Below are 22,091 nucleotides of genomic sequence, written 5' to 3'. Positions count from 1 at the left end.
TCGCTTGATAAAATGCTTTCTCCTAAGTAATCTCATTTGATTCACTAAAGAACACTTCTAAGTAGAAAGGAAAGTATAATAGTTCTGGCCCTTAGTAGAAATCTCATAAAAGTTTTTCAAATGAGCAGTTCTCCCTGTTAGAGGTGAGGAAACAGAGGCTCCAGAGAAGGGAAATGCTTTGCCTGAGGTCATAGCAGGAAATGAAGAGCCCAGCTCTTCTGACTCCGAATGTTGTGTGCTTCCCACCTCGTCAGTGGTTTTCAGTCTGAGGTCCACAGACCCTTGAACACCTCTTAGAGGGACATGAGTTCTCATTTTTATTTTTTTTTTACATTAAAAAAATTTTTTATTGGACTTTAGATGAAGATTTACAGAGCTAACTAGGTTCTCAGTAAAAAATTAATACACATATTGTTTTGTGACATTGGTAGCCATCCCCACTACATGTCAATACTCTCCCCTTCTCGACCTTGGGTTCCCCATTACCAGCTTTTCTGTCCCCTCCTGCCTTCTAGTCCTTACCCTTGGGCTGGTGTGCCCATTTAGTCTTGTTTTGTTTTATGGGCCTGTCTAATCTTTGGCTGGATGGTGAACCTCAGGAGTGACTTCATTACTGAGCTATAGGGGTGTTCAGGGGCCATATTGGGACATGAGTTCTCTGTGACACTTTTCAAATGTGTTTATTTCATTGATAATTTAACACATAAATGTAGATATGTTCTGGGTCAACACGATAGCACTTTATGACTGAGAACACACAGGGTTTCAATGCTGGCATTGAAATCAGAGACAGCAGGGAGTACTCCAGTAATTGCTAATGAGAAAAAAAGAAGTAGACTTAATGCATAAATGAAGCCTCCTTACCCCCCAAAGTTGAGTACCCCACTATACAGCAAATGTTTCACAGGAGTTTGAATAGAGAAAAATGGTAGAAGTAGTACAAGGGTGGAGTCTGTGTGTGGTACAAATGTTTATGGCACTTGGCTGCTAACCAAAAGATTGGCAGTTCGAGTCCACCCAGAAGTACTTCTGAAGAAAGACCTGGTGATCTATTTCCAAAAAATCAGCCATTGAAAACCCTAAGGAGCACAGTTCTACTCTGACATACATGGGGTTGCCACGAGTCGGAATTGACTCGAATGGCAACTGGAATGCAAGAGTAACACAGGCATGCTGAACTCATAAAGTCTGTACCATAGCAGTAAATAATATATTTATGTGACAAAGGACATTTTAATTTTTGCAAAACAACATAATCAGTTACTTTAAATTAACTTGAACAGGATTAAACAAGAGAGATTTTTTTTTTTTTTTCCACATAACTGAAAACTGCCAAGGCATTATGGCCTTCAGGAACAATTTGATCAGGTCTCCAGCTCTATTTCTCTGTAATACTCTTGGCTCTGCCCTCTTCTGTGTGTCTACTTTGACCTCAGGCTCTCTCTATCATGATTACAATATGCTCACTAGTAGTAACTGGGCCATGTGCTTCTTTATACCCACCTATAAGAAACCCTGGTGGCATAGTGGTTATGTGTTATGGCTGCTAACCGAAGGGTCAGCAGTTTGAATCTGCCAGGCGCTCCTTGGGAACTCTGTGGGGCAGTTCTACTCTGTCTCTACTCTGTCCTATAGGGTCACTATGAGTTGGAATCGATTTGATGGCACTGGGTTTGGTTTTTTTTTAATAAGAAAGAGAGAGAGGAGACACCTCTCCTCAAATATTGAATGAAAGCCCTGAATTTTACACTAATTGGACCACACCGAACCAATTCCTGTGGTTGAAGGAATGCCATGAGCTGATTGATTCAGGCCTGGCTACCTGAACCAATAATTATAGCAAGAGGGATGGGTTTAATCTTGGTTGGCATAAACCAAGCAGGGCCACGCTTACCTCAGGGCAATAGTCTCAGGGGTTCCTCTAGTCTGTACAGGTTCAGTATGTCTAGCCTCTTTTTTTTTTTTTTTTTAAGAATTTGAGTTTCATTCTATAATTTTTTCCTGTTCTACTTGACACCATCTACTGACACAATACAACGGTCAGTAGTGGTAGCCAGGCACCATCTATCTAGTTCAGTGGCGTCACTAGGGTTGGTGTCAGCTAGTGTAAGAAATTCATGGTGTCACCACCCTCACCATGGACCTCCTCCCGTACCAGACTATTTGGGATCCTTAGTAATGTTTGTTGTCAATTTTAATCATAGAATAATATGTGATAGTTAAATATTGCTTAAATATAATATTTCTTAGATTGTATGAATACTAACAACAAAATTGTTTTGTAAAATCTTTCTACATTGAGTTGCAACATTATTAGGTACTACATTATCAGTAACTGAGCAGAAGCCTTTTCTGATTTTTGTCCTTTTTCTTTAGTTCGCCATTTATGTTGGTGAAAGAAGGTATTTGCAATGAAGAAGTCGTTGGTCTTGCAAAATTCTATCATTCAATCCCCAGCATTTTTTCTATTACCAAGGCCATATTTTCCAACTATTGATCCTTCTTCTTTGTTTTCAACTTTCTCAGTCCAATCACCAGTAATTATCAATGCATCTTGATTGCATGTTCGATTAATTTCAGACTGCAGCAACTGATAAAAATCTTCTATTTCTTCATCTTTGGCCCCAGTGGTTGGTGCGTGAATTTGAATAATAGTCATATTAACTGGTCTTCCTTGTAGGCGTATAGATATTATCCTATCACTTCAAGATAGATCTAGAAATGTTCTTTTTGACGATGAATGCAACACCATTCCTCTTCAAGTTGTCATTCCCAGCACAGTAGACTATATGATTGTCCAATTCAAAATGGCCAACACCGGTCCGTTTCAGCTCACTAATGCCTAGGATATTGATGTTTATGCATTCCATTTCATTTTTGATGATTTCCAATTTTGCTAGGTTCATATTTCGTACATTCCAGGTTCCAATTATTAAAGGATGTTTGAACCTGTTTCTTCTCATTTTGGGTCATGCCAGTTCAGCAAATGAAGGTCCCGAATGCTTTACACCAACCACATCATTAAGGTCGACTCTACTTTGAGGCAGCAGCTCTTCTCCATTCATCTTCTGAGTGTCTTCCAACCAGGGGGGCTCATCTTCCAGCACTATATCAGACAATGTTCCACTGCTATTCATAAGATTTTTGCCAGCTAATGCTTTTCAGAAGGACACCGCCAGGTCCTTCTTCCTAGTCTGTCTTAGTGTGGAAGTTCACCTGAAACCTGTCCTCCATGGGTGATGCTGCTGTTATCTGAATACTGGTGGCATAGCTTCCAGCATCACAGCAACACACAAGCCCCCACAGTACAACAAACTGACAGACAAGTGGGGGATATCATTGCTGATCTCAGATGGATCCTGGCTGAAGGCAGAGAGTACCAGAAGGATGTTTTCCTGTGTATTATCGACTGTGCAAAGGCATTCAACTGTGTGGATCACAGCAAATTATGGATAACATTGCGAAGAATGGGAATTCCAGAACACTTAAATGTGCTCATGAGGAACATTTACATAGATCAAGAGGCAGTTGTTTGGACAGAACAAGGGGATATCGATTGGTTTAAAGTCAGGAAAGGTGTGCATTATGGTTGTATTCTTTCACCATACCTATTCAATCTGTATGCTGAGCAAATAATACGAGAAGCTGGACTATATGAAGAATGGGTCATCAGGATTGGAGGAAGACTCATTAACAACCTACGTTATGCAGATGACACAACCTTGCCTGCTGAAAGTGAAAGGGACTTGAAACACTTACTAATGAAGATCAAAGACCACAGCCTTCAGTATGGCTTGCACCTCAGCATAAAGAAAACAAAAATCCTCACAACTAGACCAATGGGCAACACCATGACAAATGGAGAAAAGATTGAAGTTATAAAGGATTTCATTTTACTTGGATCCACAATCAACAGCCATGGAAGCAGCAGTCAAGAAATCAAGAGATGCATTGCATTGGGTAAATCTGCTGCAAAGCACCCTTTAAAGTGTTGAACAGCAAAGATGTCACCTTGAAGACTAAGGTGCGCCTGACCCAAGCCATGGTACTTTCAATAGCATCACATGCGTGGGAAAGATGGGCAATGAATAATGGAGACTGAAGAAGAATTGACAGTTTTGAATTGTGGTGTTGGCGAAGTATATATTGAATGTACCGTGGACTGCCGAAAGAATGAACAAATCTGTCTTAGAAGAAGTACAACCAGAACACTCCTTAGAAACAAGGATGGTGAGACTACATCTTACATACATTGGACATGGTGTCGGAAGGAATCAGTCCCTGCAGAAGGACATCATGCTTGGCAAAGTACAGGGTCAGTGGAAAAAAGGAAGACCCTCAACAAGGTGGATTGACACAGTGGCTGCAACAATGAGCTCAAGCATAACAAGGATTGTAAGGATGGTGCAGGACCAGGCAGTGTTTCGTTCTGTTGTGCATAGGGTCGCTATGAGTCGGAGCCGACTCGGCCGCACCTAACAACACAATTTCCTTTAATTACTACTTCATTCTCAAAAAAAGTTTTTGATATAGTTTTACAAATACTAATTACCACAATATTGTAGCTAAGGCACCAGAAAATTTGACAAAATCAGCAAGCATAAAAACACCAGCAGCAACAAAAACAACACTATGTGCTTGTAGCAGTGCAGACAAAAACCACGATTTCCTTTTTTTAAATTGTGCTTTAAGTAAAAGTTTACAGTTCTAGCTTCTCATACAAAAACTTATACATATGTTGCCATGCGACCTTAGTTGCTGTCCCTATAATGTGACAGCACACTCTTTCCTTCCACCCCAGATTTCCCGTGTCCACTCAACCAGCTCCTGTCCCTTTCTGGCTTCTCATTTCACCTCCGGACAAGAGTTGCCCATTTAGTCTCATGTATCTACTTGAGATAAGATGCGCACTCTTCACAGGTATCATTTTATGTCCAGTCCAACTTTTGTCTGAAGAGTTGGCTTCGGGAATGGTTTCAGTTCTGGGTTAACGGAGCTTCCAGTGTCCCTCCAGTCTCAGTCAGGCCATTAAGTCTGGTCTTTTTACTAGAATTTGAGCTCTGTACCCCACTTTTCTCCTGCTCTATCAGGGACTCTTTGTTGTGTTCCCTGTCAGGGCAGTGATTGATGGTAGCCGAGCACCATGTAGTTCTTCCGGTCTCAGGCTGATGGAGTTTCTGGTTTATGTGGCCCTTCCTGTCTCTTGGGCTCATAATTACCTTGTGTCTTTGGTGGTCTTCATTCTCCTTTGCTCCAGGTGGGTTGGGACCAATTGATGCATCTTGGTTGGCCACTCCCTAGCTTTTAGGACCCAGTGCCACTTACCAAAGTGGGATGCAGAACATTTTCTTCATAAACTTTGTCATGCCAATTGATCTAGATGTCCCCTGAAACCATGGTCCCCAGACTCCTGCCCCTGCTACCCTGACCCTGTATTGTGTGTTGTCCTTCCCTTCATCTAGGATAATTCATATCTACTATCTAGTTAGTGAATACCCTTCTCCCTCCCTCCACACATTCAAAACCATCAAAGAATATTTTCTTCTGCGTTTAAGCCTTTTTTTAAGTTCATATAATAATGCCCTCACTCAATATTTGTCCTTTTGCAACTGACTAGTTTCGCTCAGCATAATGCCTTCTTGATTCAGCCATGTTATGAGATGTTCCACAGATTCATTGTTGTTCTTTATCATTGCATAGTGCTCCATTGTGTGAATATACCATAATAGGTTTAGCCATTAGTCCGTTGATGGGCATCTAGGTTGTTTCCATCTTTTTGTGAACAGTGCTGCAATGAACATGGGTGTGCATATATCTATTCGTGTGATAGCTCTTATTTCTCTAGGATATATCCGAGGAGTGGGATTGCTGAATCCTTTGGTACTTCTATTTCCAGCTTTTTAAGGAGGTGGCAAATCAATTTCCAAAGTGCTTGTACGATTTTACAATGCTAGTGTCTAAGTATTCCAGTCTCTCCACAACCTCTCCAACATTTATTATTTTGGGTTTTTTTGAGTTAATTCTAGCCTTGTTGGGGTGAGATGGTATCTCGTTGTAGTTTTGATTTGCATTTCTCTAATGGCTAATGATTGTGGGCATTTCCTCACGTGTCTGGTAACCACCTGAATGTCTTCTTTGGTGAAGTGCCTGTTCATATCCTTTGTCCGTTTTTTAATTGGGTTATTTGCCTTTTTGTTGTTGAGGTTTTGCAGTATCTTGTAGGGTTTAGAGATTAGAAGCTGATTGGATTCGTTGTAGCCAAACATTTTTTTTTTCCAGTCTATATGTTGTCTTTTTACTCTTTTGGTGAAGTCTTTGGATGAGCATAAGTGTTTGATTTTTAGGAGCTCCCAGTTATCTAGCTTCTCTTCTGGTGTTTGTGCATTGTTAGTAATGTTTTGTATTCTGTTTATGCCATGTATTAGGGCTCCTAGTGTGGTCCCTATTTTTTCTTCCATGATCTTTACCGTTTTAGATTGTATATTTAGGTCTTTGATCCATTTTGAGTTAGTTTTTGTGCATGGTGTGAGGTGTGGGTCTTGTTTTATTTTTTTTTTTTGCAGATGGATATCCAATTATGCCAGCACCATTTTTTAAAGAGACTGTCTTTTCCCCATTTATCGGACGTTGGGACTTTGTCAAGTATCAGCTGCTCATAGATGGATCAATTTACGGCTGGATTCTCAATTCTGTTCCATCGGTCTATGTGTCTGTTGTTATACCAGTACCAGGTTGTTTTGGCTATCATGGTGGTAAAATAGGTTCTAAAATCAGGTAATGTGAGGCCTCCCACTTTGTTCTTCATCTTCAGTAATGCTTTACTTAGCCAGGACCTCTTCCCTTTCCATACAAAGTTAGTGATTTTTTTCTCCATCTCGTTAAAAAATGCCATTGGAAGTTGGATCAATATTGCATTGTATCTATAGATTGCTTTGGGTAGAATTGATATTTTCACAATGTTGAGTCTTCGTATTCACGAGGAAGGTATATTTTTTCACTTATGTGGGTCTCTTTGGTTTCTTCAGTAGTGTCTTGTAGTTTTCTTTGTATAGGTCTTTTGTCTCTGGCTAGATGTAGTCCTAAGCATTTTATCTTTTGGAAACACTGGTGGCATGGTGGTTAAGTGCTATAACTGCTAACCAAAAGGTCGGCAGTTCGAATCCACCAGGCACTGCATGGAAGCTCTATAGGGCAGTTCTACTCTGTCCTATAGGGTCACTATGAGTCAGAATTGACTCGCCAGCAATGGGTTTGGTTTGGTTTTATTTTATCTTCTTGGGGGCTATTGTAAATTACATTGATTTGGTGATTTCCTCTTCAAGTTCCCTTTGTTGTGGTAGAGGAATCCAACTGATTTTTGTATGTTTATCTTGTATCCTGATAGATACTTTGCTGAAATCTTCTATTAGTTCCAGTAGCTTTCTTGTGGACTTTTTGGGGTTTTCTGTGTATGAGTTCATATCATCTGCAAATAGAGATACTTTTACTTCTTCCTTACCAATTTGGATGCCCTTCTTTTCTTTTTCTAGCCTAATTGCTCTGGCTAGTACCTTCAGCTCAATGTTGAGTTAAGAATGGTGATAAGGGATGTCCTTTTCTGGCTTCTGTTCTCGAGGGAAATGCTTTCAGACTCTCTCCATTTAGGATGATGTTGGCTGTTGGCTTTGTATAAATGCCCTTTGTTATGCTGAGGAATTTCCCTTCTATTCCTATTTTGCTGAGAATTTTTTTTTTCAGTAGGCGTCGGACTTTGTCTAATGCCTTTTCTGCAGCAATTGATAAGATCATGTAGTTCCTGTCTTTTGTTTTATTGATGTGATGGTGTGATGGTTAAGGTTGTGTGTCAACTTGGCTGGGCCACGATTCTCAGTGTTTTGGCAGTTGTATAATGTTGTGATCAGTTTCCCATTAAAATTTGTTATGTGATCACCCCCATGGTTGAATCTGTGGAGTGGTACCAGTGGAGGTGGTGCCTGTGGCTTCTCACTGCCCCCTCAGCCTTCATCTCTACACCTTCTGCCAACTACTTCCTTCCTGCTCACCTTGCAAATGTTGTTGGCTTGTTCTGGATCCAGCAGCTGTCTCTTGTCTGACCTTTGGTCCTTGGGACTTGAGCTAGCAGCTTACCTGTCCATCTTGGGATTCGCCGATCTTCACAGCCTGAAAGCAAGAGTCCTGCTCCCTGGCCAGCCTGTCTTGGGTTCACCAGCCCCTGCAGCTAAGTGACTCAGGAGAAACCCTACGGTTTTGCCTGCCGACCTTGGGGATTCCTCAACCGGTACAAACTGCGAGCAGAATCCCTGCTCTCCAACCCTCTCATTTTGGGTTCACCAGCTTCTGTGGCTCCATGAATTGGGAAAGGACTATCCTGATCCAAGGACTGGGGACATTCCAACCCCTACAATCATGTGAGCTGCTTCCTTAATATAAATCTCTCTGTATATATTTATTCGCATTATGGGTTTTGCTTCTCTAGAAAACCCAGCCTAAGACAGATGGGTTACATTGATTGTTCTTCTCATGTTGAACCACCCCTGCATACCTAGTATGAATCCCACTTGGTCATGGTGAATTATCTTTTTGATATATTGTTAAATTCTATTGGCTAGAATTTTGTTGAGGATTTTTGCATCTAAGTTCACGAGGGATATTTGTCCGTAATTTTCTTTTTTTGTGGTGTCTTTACCTGCTTTTGGTATCAGGGTTATGCTGGCTTCATGGAATGAGTTTGGGAGTATTCCATCCTTTTCTATGCTCTGAAATACCTTTAGTAGTAGTGGTGTTAACTCTTATCTGAAAGTTTGATAGAATTTTCCAGTGAAGCTGTCAAGGCCAGGGCATTTTTTTTTTGTTGGGAGTTTTTTAAATTTCCTTTTCAATCTCTTCTTTTGTTACAGGTTTATTTAGTTGTTCTACCACTGTATGTGATGGCACTGGGTTTGGTTTAGGTAGGTGGTGTGTTTCTAGAAATGTGGCCATTTCCTCTAGGTTTTCAAATTTGTTAGAGTACAAGTTTTCATAGTATTTTGTTAATGATTCTTTTTATTTTAGTTGGGTCTCTTGTGATATTGCCCATTCTCATTTCTTATTCAGGTTATTTGCTTACTGTCCTGTTTTTCTTTTGTCACTTTGGCCAACAGTTTATTGATTTTGTTTGTCTTTTCAAAGAACCAGCTTTTGGTCTTGTTAACTCTTTCAATTTTTTTTCTATTCTCTATTTCATTTAATTCTGCTCTAATTTTTGTTATTTGCTTTCTTCTGGTGCCTGAGGGCTTCTTTTGCTGTTCTCTTTCTATTTGTTTGAGTTATAGGGTTAATTCTTAGATTTTGACCCTTTCTCCTTTTTGGATGTGTGCATTTATTGCTATGACCTCCGAGCACTACTTTTGCTATATAACAAAGGTTTGGGTAGGACATGTTTCATCCTCATTTGATTCTGTGAATTTCTTTATTCCGTCCTTAATTTCTTCCATAACCCATGGTTTTTTAGCAAGGTGTTCAGTTTCCATGTGTTTGCTTTTTTATTTTCCTTCCTTTTTCTGTTATTGATTTCTACCTTTATGGCTTTATGGTGAGAAAAAAATGCTTTGTAATATTTCAACACTTTAGATTCTGTTAAGTTTTGTTTTATGGCCTAATATGTGGTCTATTCTGGAGAATGATCCATGTGTGTTGGAAAAGAAAGTACACTCAGCTGCTGTTGGATGGAGTGTTCTGTATATGCTATGAGATCAAGTTGGTTGATTGTGGCATTTAGATCTTCCATGTCTTTATTGAGTTTCTGTCTGGATGTTCTGTCCTTCACTGAAAGTGATGTGTTGAAGTCTCCTACTATTATTGTGGAGCTATCTATCTCTCTTTTCAATGCTGTTAGAGTTTGGTTTAGTGTTTTGGAGCCCTGTCACTGGGTGCATAAATATTTATTATGGTTATGTCCTCCTCCTGGTATAATGACCCTTTAATCATTATATAGCATCCTTCCTTATCCTTTGTGGTGGATTTTACCTTAAGTCTATTTTGTCAGAGATTAATATTGCCACTCTTGCTCTTCTTTCATTGTCGTTTGCTTGATATGTTTTTTTCCATCCTTTGAATGTTAGCTTGTTTGTGTCTTTAAGTCTAAGGTATGTGTCTTGTAGACAGCATATAGACAGATCATGTTTTTTTATCCATTATTCCACTGTCCGTCTCTTTATTGGTTCACTTGGTCTATTTACATTCAGCATAATTATTGATAGGTATGAGTATAATGCTGTCATTTTGATGTCTTTTTTTGTGTGTGTTGCTGACAGTTTCTTTGTTCCTCTTAATTTTCTGTGCTGAATCATTTTTCTTTATGTATTTTCTTTTCATCTTTTTCATTGTTGTTGATTTTGTATTTGCTGAGTCTGTATGTTTTTCTTGTTTTTTATTTTGCTGTATAGGATTGTTCATTTCCTTTGTGGTTACCTTAATATTTACCCCTATTTTTCTAAGTTTAAGCCAGTCTTTTATTTCTTTATATCGCCTTTGCTTCTTCTCTACATGAAAGATCTATGGCTATATTTTTTGTTTTACCGTTGTCATCTTTTACATATTGACATCTCTGTTTCCCTATTTTCAGCATTTTAGCTTTATTTTTGTAAATTCTCTTTCTGGGTGTATATCTGATTGCTCTGTCCTGTTGTCTAGTCTTGGATTGTTGTTATCTGATGTTATTGATTTTCTAACTGGGGGACTCCTTTTAGTATTTCTTGTAATTTTGGTTTTTTTTTTGTAAATTCCCTGAACTTCTGTTTATCTGGGAATGCCCTAATTTTGTCATCATATTTGAGGGGCAATTTTGCGGATATATATTTCTTGGCTGGCAGTTTTTTTACTTCAAGGTATTATATATGTCATCCCATTGCTTTCTTGCCTACATGGTTTCTGCTGAGTAGTCCGAGCTTAGCCTTTTTGACTCTCCTTCGTAGATGACTTTTCATGTATCCTTAGCTGCTCTTAAAATTTTCTCTTTATCTTTAGTTTTGGCAAGTTTGGTTATAATATGTCTTGGTGACTTTCTTTTGGGATCTACCTTGTGTGGGGTTCAACGAGCATCTTGAATAGATATCTTCTTATCTTTCATGCTATCAGGAAAGTTTTCTGCCAACAAATCTTCAACAATTCTCTCTATATTTTCTGTTATCCACTCCCCACCCCCCATTGTGGTAGTCCAATCACTTATAGGTTATTCTTCTTGATAGAGTCCCACATAATTCTTTGGGTTCTTCATTTTTTTAGATTCTTTTGTCTGGTTTTTCCTCAAATAAGTTGGCATCAAGTGCTTTATCTTCTATCTCACTAATTCTGACTTCCATTGCCTCAATTCTGCTCCTATGACTTTCTTTTGAGTTGTCTGATTCAGAAATTTTATTGTTAAACTCCTGGATTCCTGTTTGCTGTCTCTCTATGGATTCTTGTAACCTGTTAAATTTGTCATTGTGCTCTTCTATAATCTTCGTAATTTCCTTTATTACTTTGTCTGTGTGTTCCTTGGCTTGTCCTGCATTTTGCCTGATCTCCTTCCTGATCTCTTGAAGAGTTCTGTATATTAATCTTGTGTATTCTACCACCAGTAATTCTAGGAAGTTCTCTTCATCTGGAAGATTTCTTGATTCTTTGTTTTGGGAGCATCCTGAAGCCATCATCATCTGCCTCTTTATGTGATTTGATATTAACTGTTGTCTCTGAGCCATCAATAAGTTATTACATTTATTCATTTTATGGTTGCTTGCTGTGTCCTAGTGTCTTGTTTTGTTTTGTTTTGATACACCCAGATAGGCTGGTTGTGTGAGCTACTTGATTATTGGTGTTTTTGAAGCTCTCATGTCCTGTTACCAGGTGGTTAGAGCTGTTACTAGGTATGTGAGTCCAGGAGATCATTCACCTCTCTTGCATGTACTCAGCTCAGGTGTTCAGGTAGTCAGTCACCAAGTGTGTGGTGCATGCTCTCACCCACAGCTGTAGTTGGGCAGGAGTGATTGGAGTAGGCACAGGTATCTCGCTGCAGTAGGGGGTCAAATGCTGAGCAAGGTAGGGGGCTGATGGCTGCCCCTGAGTGTCTGGGAGGAAAGCGTGTCCCTATTCCCTAGAGTTTGTAGCTGGGTGGATTTTTTCAGCTGGACTATGGGCACCCAAGGCTGTTGTTTGTAAGGACTGATAGGCACCACTTATTCTTGGGCCCCTGTCTCAGGTGACTAGGTGGCATGAGTGGGACCACCAGTCCTCAGACCCCTGGAGTGGGTAGGTGAGGACACTTCTTAATGGACAAAGGGATGTCAAATGTTACGAACCTACCACTCCACCATATAGCTGATACAATGTTGCTCCTGCTGAATAGAGAACAATTGTACCTTGGATCACTGCTTACAAGCTTTTAAGACCCCAGACACTACGAGACAAACTAGGAGACAGAACAGAAACACAACATGTTATTAGGCCAATTAACTGTGATGTTCCATGAAACCATGACCCTAAACCTCCGAATCAAGAAACCAAATCCTATGGGGTGTTTGGTTGTACATAAGCAGCCTCAGTAACTACTCTCTTTTGTTGTTGTTGCTGTCATTATTGTAAATATATCTATCACACAACTTTTGCCAATTCACCCTTTATAGGTGTACAGCTTATTAACAGCAATTACAGTAATTGGCTATGCAACCCTACCCTTAACCAATATAACTTCTCCATCACCGTTAACAACCATTTTCCCCCTCCTTCTCACCTGTGGTTACCATTAATAAACTTTGGTCTCTATACATTTGTCTTTTTATATAAGTGAAGTCATAACAGTATTTGTCCTTTTGTGATTGGCTTATTTCCCTCAGCATAATGTCTTCAAGCTCCAGCCATACTGTAGTATGTATCAGGATTTCATTTCTCCTGTTGGCTGAGTAGTATTTCATTGGATGCATGTCCCACATTTTGTTTACCCATTCATCTGTTGATGGGCATTTATGTTGTTTCTACCTTTTGGCTGTTGTGAATAGCGCTGCAATGAACACTGGTATACAAGTCTCTTTTTAAGTCTCTACGTTCAAGTTTTCTGGGTATATACCTAGGAGTGGAATTGCTGGGTCATATGGCAGTTCTGGTGGCACAGTCGTTAAGAGTTTGGCTGCTAACCAAAAAGTTGGCAGTTTGAATACACCAGCTGCTCCTAGGAAACCCTATGGGGCAGTTCTACTCTGTTCTATAGGGTCACTATGAGTCGTAATCAACTCGACTGTGAAGGGTATGGTAGTTCTATTTTCTTTTTTTGAGGAACCACCACACTGTTTTCCACAACCGCTTACTATTTTGCATCCCCATCAGCAATGGATAAGGGTTCCAATTTCCCTACATCCTTGCCAACATTTGTTACTTTCTTTTTCCTTTTTTTTAATCTTAGCCATCCTAGTGGGAGTGAAACGGTAGAGCTCATTGTGGTTTTGATTCACATCTCTCTGATGGCTAATGACACTAATGACGCTGAGCATCTTTTCATATGTTTGGTAGCCATTTGAATGTCCTCTTTGGTGAAATGTCTATTCAAGACCTTTGCCCATTTATAATTGGCTTATTTGTCTTTTTGTTGTTAAGTTGTCAAAAGTTTTATATATATTTTGGTTATTGGATTCTTGTCAAATATATGTTTTCTGAAGATATTCTTCCAGTCAGTAACTTGTCTTTTCACTTTTTTTGGTAAAGCCTTTTGTTGAACAAAAGTTTTTAATTTTTATGAGGCCCCATTTACTGATTTTGTCTTTTGCCATTTGCACTTTTGTTATTATATTAGATAATTCATTGTTGAAAGCTAGGCCTGACAGTGTTGCCTCTCATTGTTCTTCCTAGAATTTTTTGGTTTTAGTTTGCACACTTAGGTCCTTAATCCATTTTGAATTTGTTTTTGTGTATGGTGTGAGGCAAGGGTCCTGTTTCATTTTTATGAATGTGGAAATTCAATTTTCCCATCACCATTTATTCAAGAGGCTCTGCTTTCCCTGTCAAATGAACTTAGCACCCTCATCAAAAACCAGTTGAGCATAGATGTGTGGATTTATTTCTGGACTTTCAGTTCTATTCCATTGGCCTGTCTATTTTTATACAGTAATCAAAACAGTGCCAGGCTGTTTTGATTACTATAGCTGTATAGTATGTTTTAAAATCAGGAAGTGCAAGGCCTCCTACCTTGTTCTCCTCTTTCAAATTTATTTTAGCTATCCAGGGCCTCTTGCCCATCCACATGAAGTTGATCTTTCTATTTCTGTAAAGAAGGCTGTTAGAATTTTGATCGGAATTGCTTTGAATCTATAGATTGCTTTGGTAGTATTGATAGCTTAACAATGTTAAGTCTTCCAATCTACGAACACGGAACATCTTTCCATTTATTTAAGTCTTCCTTAATCTCTTTCAGCACTGTTTTATAGTTTTCATTGTATAAATTCTTCATGTCCCTGATTACATTTAGTCCTCGATATTTTATTCTCTTAGATGCAGAATGACTGGCTTTTTGTTTAAGATTAGTTTCCTAGGCTGCTTTGATCTCAGTTATTTTGACCTAGTTATTTCCAGCTCACTTTCATAATTATTCTCCATCCTCTTGAGTAGCCTTCTTGCCTGTTGGTGTGTGTGCCTTGACCCTAGTTGATGTCCTTTGCAAATTTTCTTGGCATTCACTTGTTCCTACTTTCAAATCATTAGCAAAGATGTTAAATAAAACCAGACCTGACCCTGCTCTGGTCAGCCCCCCACTCAACCCCCCACTTCCCCCGCTGGAGCTGTTTCTGGGCTCTTATATCACTATCCTTTATTTATGACCTTTCACCAAGTTGTAGAGTCCATTGTGACCATGTTCTTTTCCAAGGCAATCTGAACTGTCCGTAGAGTAGAAATGGCATGGCATGCTGAGCAAAATCCTTTACCCAAGTTCCAAATCCTTTACTAAAGACCTGGCTGTGCTCTGACTTTCTCCTCTGCCAAGTCTCTTGAACTCACTTCTTTCCATAAATTCTTTGTGATGTTATCCTTTCCAGATGTTGATAGATTTTCACTGTTAACATCTGTTTTTATTACTAGGACTATCCAATGTATTAACCAGTAATTTCCACAATTAGCTTTCTTTTGCTTTCCTTTTTGAATATTAGCACCATATTTATGGCCTCCTCTCACTCTGTGCCTTTGATTTTCAACTCCCTCTTTGGTTTGCCAATAGTTTTTCAAATGTTTATGTTTTAATCCAGGATGGTGATGACTAATGGTCCACCTCCTTGGGGGCACATTTGAGCCTCAGAATTGAGGTGTGACTTAACCTGAGTCTGGAGCTATTGTTACTTAAACCTATGTCACCAGGAATTATCCTGGTTTTTAAAAATCTTATCCAGATAAAAAGAGATAGGAATAATTGAGATGATGGCAGGAATAACAACTACTATCCAGAATTCAGAGTCCTGGTGGTGCAGTTGTTAAGAGCTATGGTGAGTTATGGCTGCTAATCAAAAGGTGGGCAGTTCAAATCCACCAGCCACTCCTTGGAAACCCTATGGAGTAGCTCTACTCTGTCCTATTAAGTTGCTTTTAGTTGAAATTGACTTGATGGCAGTAGGTAGGTAGGTATCTAGAATCTACTTGTTCAGTTTATCAGGAGGTATCTAGAGTGTCACAAAAACAAAACCACCCAAAAAAACAAAAACAAAGACACAAATAAAAGCAGAAACAAACAAACAAAAAAAGTAAGCAAAAAGACCACAAAGAGGTTAAAAAAAAAAAAAAAGGACGTGACGAAGTCCATACACTGAATAATACCAAACTTCCACACTTTGAGTTCCTAGATCTAACATTAGAAGTTTTTCTGTGTCCTCCATGGAGAGCAATGTACAGGTTCTCTCTAGTTTTCAGAGGCATTACATCTAGCAGCACCCTGGTAATCAGGTATCTACTTTGGTGTCTATCAGGCCTGCCTGGCACCATAAGATTTTGAGTCAGAGAGAAGTAAACCTGGTAGTATTACAACTCCATTCAGTTAAATCCACTCTAGTAAATCCTTAGTCCACATAGCTGGTAGCATTTTTTTTTTTTTTAACTCCTGGAATTCCGTTCTTCCCATTTCCATGTCATGAATCCTATTTATCATTTGAGACCATTTGACTTCCTGATGATATAATTAACAATAGGAGTAAATTAGAGGGAGGTGGTGGTTGCTGTCAGCAGTAACAACAAGAAATAGCTGCCGGGGAGAGATAAAAGACCAAAAAAAAAAAAAAAAAAGAACAAAATCCAAAAACTCTGGAGGCTTATCCATTTAGTGTAAGAGCAAATAACTCTGTAAAGTTTTAACTTCCTCAGTTAGAACCATGCTATTCAGGAGCAAGACAATAAGTAACATTTATAGTGATGAACTTAATTCAGAAAGGAAGGTTAAATTATGTTCAGCAACTATATTTGAAAAAATAGTGAAAAAAATAGTGAAGTGTATCATCAATTTTAAATTAATACTGAACATGGTTCAAAATTCAACTGGTACAAAAGGATGCCTAGTGAAAAGTAGGTTTCCCTTCCACCTCTATCCCCAGACCTCTCAGTTATTTCCTTGAATGCAACCACTATAACCAATCACTTTTGGAATTTTGCAAAGATACTCTAAATGTCTTTAGAAGAATGTGTATTGTAAATGCGTTCTAAAATTTTGGATTCTAATAAGTAAGGTCCAGTGATCTGGAAAATTTACTTAGGTAGAGCTGCTTATTTTCCAACAAAGAGGGTGAATTATGCATCACTGAGTTTAGTTTTCTAATTTTTTAGGGTCTTGGGGCAGAAAAGGCTATTGTAGGCCTTAGAGAGACTAGGAGAGGACTGATCTTACCTGCCGCATGAAAGGAAAGGTACTAACTGCTACCACTGATAGCTAGAAAGGCTGTTTTCTCAACTTTATTCCCCCCAAATTTTATTAACCTTACTCTGTGGAAATGCAGGGTGATTGGAGGGAAAATGCAGGGCTTTAGGTGCATGATGAGATACAAAGAAGAATAAAATATGATCCCTGTACATAAGGTACTTGGAATTTAATTGAAAAAATGCAAGACATGCACAAATTGCCATAAATTTAAGGTATGATTTTTGCTATAAAATTTTTTTTGATGCTATGAGAAGAGATTCCTTTGAGCTGAAGGAATCTCAGAAAGCTTCATGAAAGAAGCAGCACTTGAGATAACCCTCGAAAGAAAAGTCAGAATTGAACAGAAGAGGAGGCAGAGAGAATTTGAGGAAGAGTAAAAAGGTCTGGGCAAAATTGTTAATAGAATGATGGTTTGGTGTTCATTCATTTCCTTCTCTGAAACTTTTCAAGCCTGTTTCCAGAGTTTGATATTAGAGATGGGAGTGGACTTAGGCCTGCAGACCCAAGTGACATCTTTGGGAAGGAACAGTGACGACCATGTCTAATAAGGCAGGGAGAATTTAACTGATAAGTTTGCAGAACAAGCCAACAGTCTCCCCCACCCTGACTCCAGCAAGTCTGCTTGTGGGGACAAATGCCTTTTTGTTGGTCTAGTGTCCCTAATCCACAAATCTAGAAATGATTCCTTGTTTTCCTGGAACAGTCCTTCATTTGTGTGGTAGTTCTTGGAGGAATATGCCTAGAACGTTCCCAGAAAGCCAGGCCATCTGCTCACTCTCACTTGGATTGGCTTAAGGCTGTCTCACTTTCCCCCAAAGCAGAGTCCCCGAAGTAGTATCCAGAGCCAGAGGAAGGAGACAATGCCAGAAGGTGAACTTTCCTGGAAATGGGTTTACATTTTCTGACATATTCCCTTCCAAGCTTTCCTGGGGGTAAGATGGTCTGAGAGCATGCGTTTGACATTTCCCTCTGGCAGACACTGGCAAGAGCTGTCATGTGCAAGACGGATTTGATTATTGAGGGAGACAGGCAAATTCTTTTGTTTCAGGCCAGAAGGGTGCTGTTGTAGGTGTCAGAGTTCTTTATTCATTCACACTCAGTCTACCATTGTCAAGCCTCAGACTGGGAGGCACAAGAGGAGCATTGCCTTATTAGAAGATGGAGTTTTTTGTTGTTGTTTTGTTTTTCCCCTTGAATATAGATTTATTAACCTCCAAAAAAGAACTCTAAGGTCATCTAGTTCAAATCTCTACTCAGTGTAGAAATCTCCAGTATTCTGGACATGCTACTAGATTATAAGGCCCAGGAGAACAGGGGCTATATTTGACTTCTTTACCGCTGTATTTCTAGTGTCTGGTTCATGGCAGGTGTTCTGTGAATAAGTGTTGAATAATGATAGTCTAACCAACCACCAACCAGTTGTCATAGAGTCGGCTCTGATTCACAGTGACCTCATGTGTGTCAGAGTAGAATTGTGCTCCACAGGCTTTTCGATGACTGATGTTTCGGAACTACATTGCCAAGCCTTTCTTTCAAGGTGCTTCTGGCTGGACTTGAACCTCCAAAGTTTCAGTTAACTGAAAGTATGTTAACCATTTGTACCACCCTGAGCTCTGAAAATTAGTCTAGTCTCTCTCTGGAATGCTTCCAGGGACTGAGAATTCATGCTCTTCCAAAAAAGACCATTCGATGTTTTTAACCATTCTTTTTCATGTGATGGGGAAAGTATTTTGAAGTTAATAAAATCTTGTATCTTTAATTTCCTATTATAATTAATCATGTTTCCTTGCAGCCACCATTATTGTTCTAGGGAAACGAGGAAGCAAAATGCCATCTTGGCAAGGTGGAGAAGATGATGCAGTAGGGTTTTCTGTTAGACTGAAATAAAAATGAAAGGAAAAAACCCAGATTAAGGGCAGGGGTGTGGAGGAGAAAAATGTTGCATATAAATTTTGAATCAGCATGTCAACTGTCAACTTCTACAAAATATCTTGCTGGAATTTTGACTGAGATTGTGTTGAATCTATAGATCAATTTGGGGAGAATTGAAATAATAATGATATTGAATCTTCTAATTCATGAGCGTGGTATATCTCTTTAGTTATGTAGGTCTCTAATTTTGCCCAGCAGTGCTTTAGAGTTTTCAGTGCACGGATTGCACATATTTTGTCAGATTTATTCCATAAGGAATAAATTGCATAATTTTGATGCTATCATAAATGGTATTTTTTATTTCAGTTTCTGATTTTTGTTGTCGTTAGGTGCTGTCAAGTCAGTTCTGGCTCATAGCAACCATATGTACAACAGAATGAAACATTGCCGTTCCTGCGTCATCCTCACAATCGTTGTTATGCTTGAGCCCATTGTTGCAGCCACTGTGTCAGTCCATCTCCTTGTGGGTCTTCCTCTTTGTCACTGACTGTATTAATCATCTAGCGCTGCTGTAACGTAAATACCACAAGTGGATGACTTTAATAAAGAGAAGTTTATTCTCTCACGATCCAGTACGCTAGAAGTCCAAATTCAGGGCATCAGCTCCAGGGGAAGGTTTTCTCTCTCTGTTGGCTCTGGAGGAAGGTCCTTGTCATCAGTCTTCTCTTGGTCTGGGAGCATATCAGTGCAGGAACCTCAGGTCCAAAGGATGTGCTCTGCTCCCGGCACTGCTTTCTTGGTGGTATGAGGTCCCCAACTCTCTGCTTGCTTCCCTTTCCTTTTATTTCTTGAGAGATAAAAGGTGGTACAGGTCACACCCCAGGGAAACTCTGTTTACGTTGGATCAGGGATGTGAACTGGTAAGGGTGTTACAATCCCACCCTAATCCTCTTTCACATAAAATTACAATCACAAAATTAAGGACAACCACAGAATACTGGGAATCATGGCATAACCAAGTTGATACATACATTTTTGGGGGGACATAATTCAATCCATGACTCTGACCCTGTACTGTACCAAGCTTTGATGTCCTTCTCTAGGGACTGATCCCTCCTGATAACATGTCCAAAGTATGTGAGATGTACTCTAGCCATCCTTGCTTCTAAGGAGCGTTCTGGCTGTACTTCTTCTAAGACAGACTTGTTTGTTCTTCTGGCAGCCCATAGTATATGCAACATTATTCACCAACACTGTAATTCAAAGGCATCAATTCTTCTTCAGTCTTCCTCATTCATTGTCCAGGTTTTGTATGTTTATGAGGTGAATGACAACACCATGGCTTGGGTCAGGCGCACCTTATTCTTCAAAGTGACATCTTTGCTTTTTAACACTTTAAAGAGGTCTTTTGCAGCAGATTTGCCCAATGCAAAAAGTGTCTTTTGATTTTTTGACTGCTGCTTCCATGGGTGTTGATTGTGGATCCAAGAAAAATGAAATCCTTGACAATTTCAAACTTTTCTCCATTTATCATGATGTTGCTTATTGGTCCAGTTGTGAGTATTTTTGTTTTCTTTATGTTGAGGTGTAATCCATACTGAAGTCTGTGGTCTTTGATCTTCATCAGTAAGTGCTTCAAGTCCTCTTCACTTTCAGCAAGCAAGGTTGTGTCATCTGCATAATGCAGATTGTTAATGAATCTTTTCCTTCAATCCTGATGCCGAGTTCTTCTTCATATAGTCCAGCTTCTTGGATTATTTGTTCAGCATATAGATTGAATAACTATGGTGAAAGAATACAAACCTGACGCATGCCTTTCCTGATTTTAAAGCACGCAGTACCTCCTTGTTCTGTTTGAATGACTGCCTCTTAGAAAAACAGCAGATTTTTGTAAATTAACCATATATACTACAAACTGGATAAACTGACTTATTAGTTCCAGTAGTTTTTTATTATTATTTAAATAGTTTCTTCAGGATTTTGTACATGGGTGATTGATCATATAATTTATGAATTAGACAGCTTTACATCTTTCTTAAAAGGCAAACTCTATGCCGTTTAGTTATTTTTCTCATCTTATTGCACTAGGTACAACCTCCACTACAATGTTGAAGTAGTGGAAGAGAATAAGTCTTATCTTTTCCCCAGTTTCGGGGGAGAAGCATTCAGTCTTCTACCGTTAAGTAAAATGTTTGCTGTATGTTTTTGTAAATACTCCTTTCAGGTTGAGGAAGCTCCCTTCTATTCTTAGTTTGCTGGGAGTTTTAAATCATAGCTAGATGTTAAATTTTTTAAAAGCTTTCTTTGTATTTATAAACATATAGATTTTTTAGTTTAATATTATGAATTACAGTAGTTGATTTTCAAATACTAAATCACCCCTGCATTCTTGGGATAAACCTTACTTCATCTTGCTGTATTAATATTTTAATATATTGTTGCTAAAATTTTGTTAAAAATTTTCTATTTATGTTTGTGAGGGGTCTTGGTATGTAGTTTTCTTTTCTTATAGTGTATTTTCCTGTTTTGTACCCAAGTAATGTTGGCATTGTAACATGAATTGGGAAGTATTCCCTACTCTTCTATTTTTCAAAAGAGTATGTATAAAATTGGTATTATTTCTTCCTTAATTATTTGGTAGAATTCACCAGTAAAGCCATCTGGGCCTGGAGTCTTCTTTGTGTGGAAGGTGTTAATGGCAAATTCAATTTCTTTAACAAATATAAGGTTATTCATTTTTCTTCTTAAGTTTTGGCAGCTTGTGTCTTTCAAGGAATTTGCCCATTTCATCTAAGTTGTCAATTTATTTGCCATGAAATTGTTCATAATATTCATAATATTCCTCTATCTTTTTAATATATATAGCATCTGTAGTGATATACCCTTTTTCCTTCCTAGTTGGTATCTTTTCTCTGTGTGTTTTCTGAGCAGCCTATGAATTTATCAATCATAAGTAACTGATTTTTGGGTTCCTTGATTTTTCTCTATTGTTTTACCGTTTTCTAATTTATTAATTTCTGTTTTTATCTCATTATTTTCTTTGTTCTTCTTACTTTGGGTATAATTTTCTCTTCTCTTCCTAATTTCTTACTCTGGAAATTAAGTCACTAATTTTAAACTTTTCTACTTTTCTAATATAGCATTTGATGCTATAAATTTTCCTCTAACCACTACTTTAGCCTTATCCCATGAATTTTGAAATGTTGGGAATGTGAGACAGCTTGCCATATGCAAAATTTATAAAGGAAATGATCAAGAATAAATTTCACAGCTCACAAACTTCTCATTGACTTAAGAGTCTAGAGCAAGTAAGGAAGAGAAGATC

This window comes from Loxodonta africana, chromosome 3 (assembly GCF_030014295.1).
Source record: "Loxodonta africana isolate mLoxAfr1 chromosome 3, mLoxAfr1.hap2, whole genome shotgun sequence".
Lineage (NCBI taxonomy): Eukaryota > Metazoa > Chordata > Mammalia > Proboscidea > Elephantidae > Loxodonta > Loxodonta africana.
The sequence above is the reverse complement of the archived record's forward strand: the minus strand, read 5'-3'. Positions refer to the sequence as shown.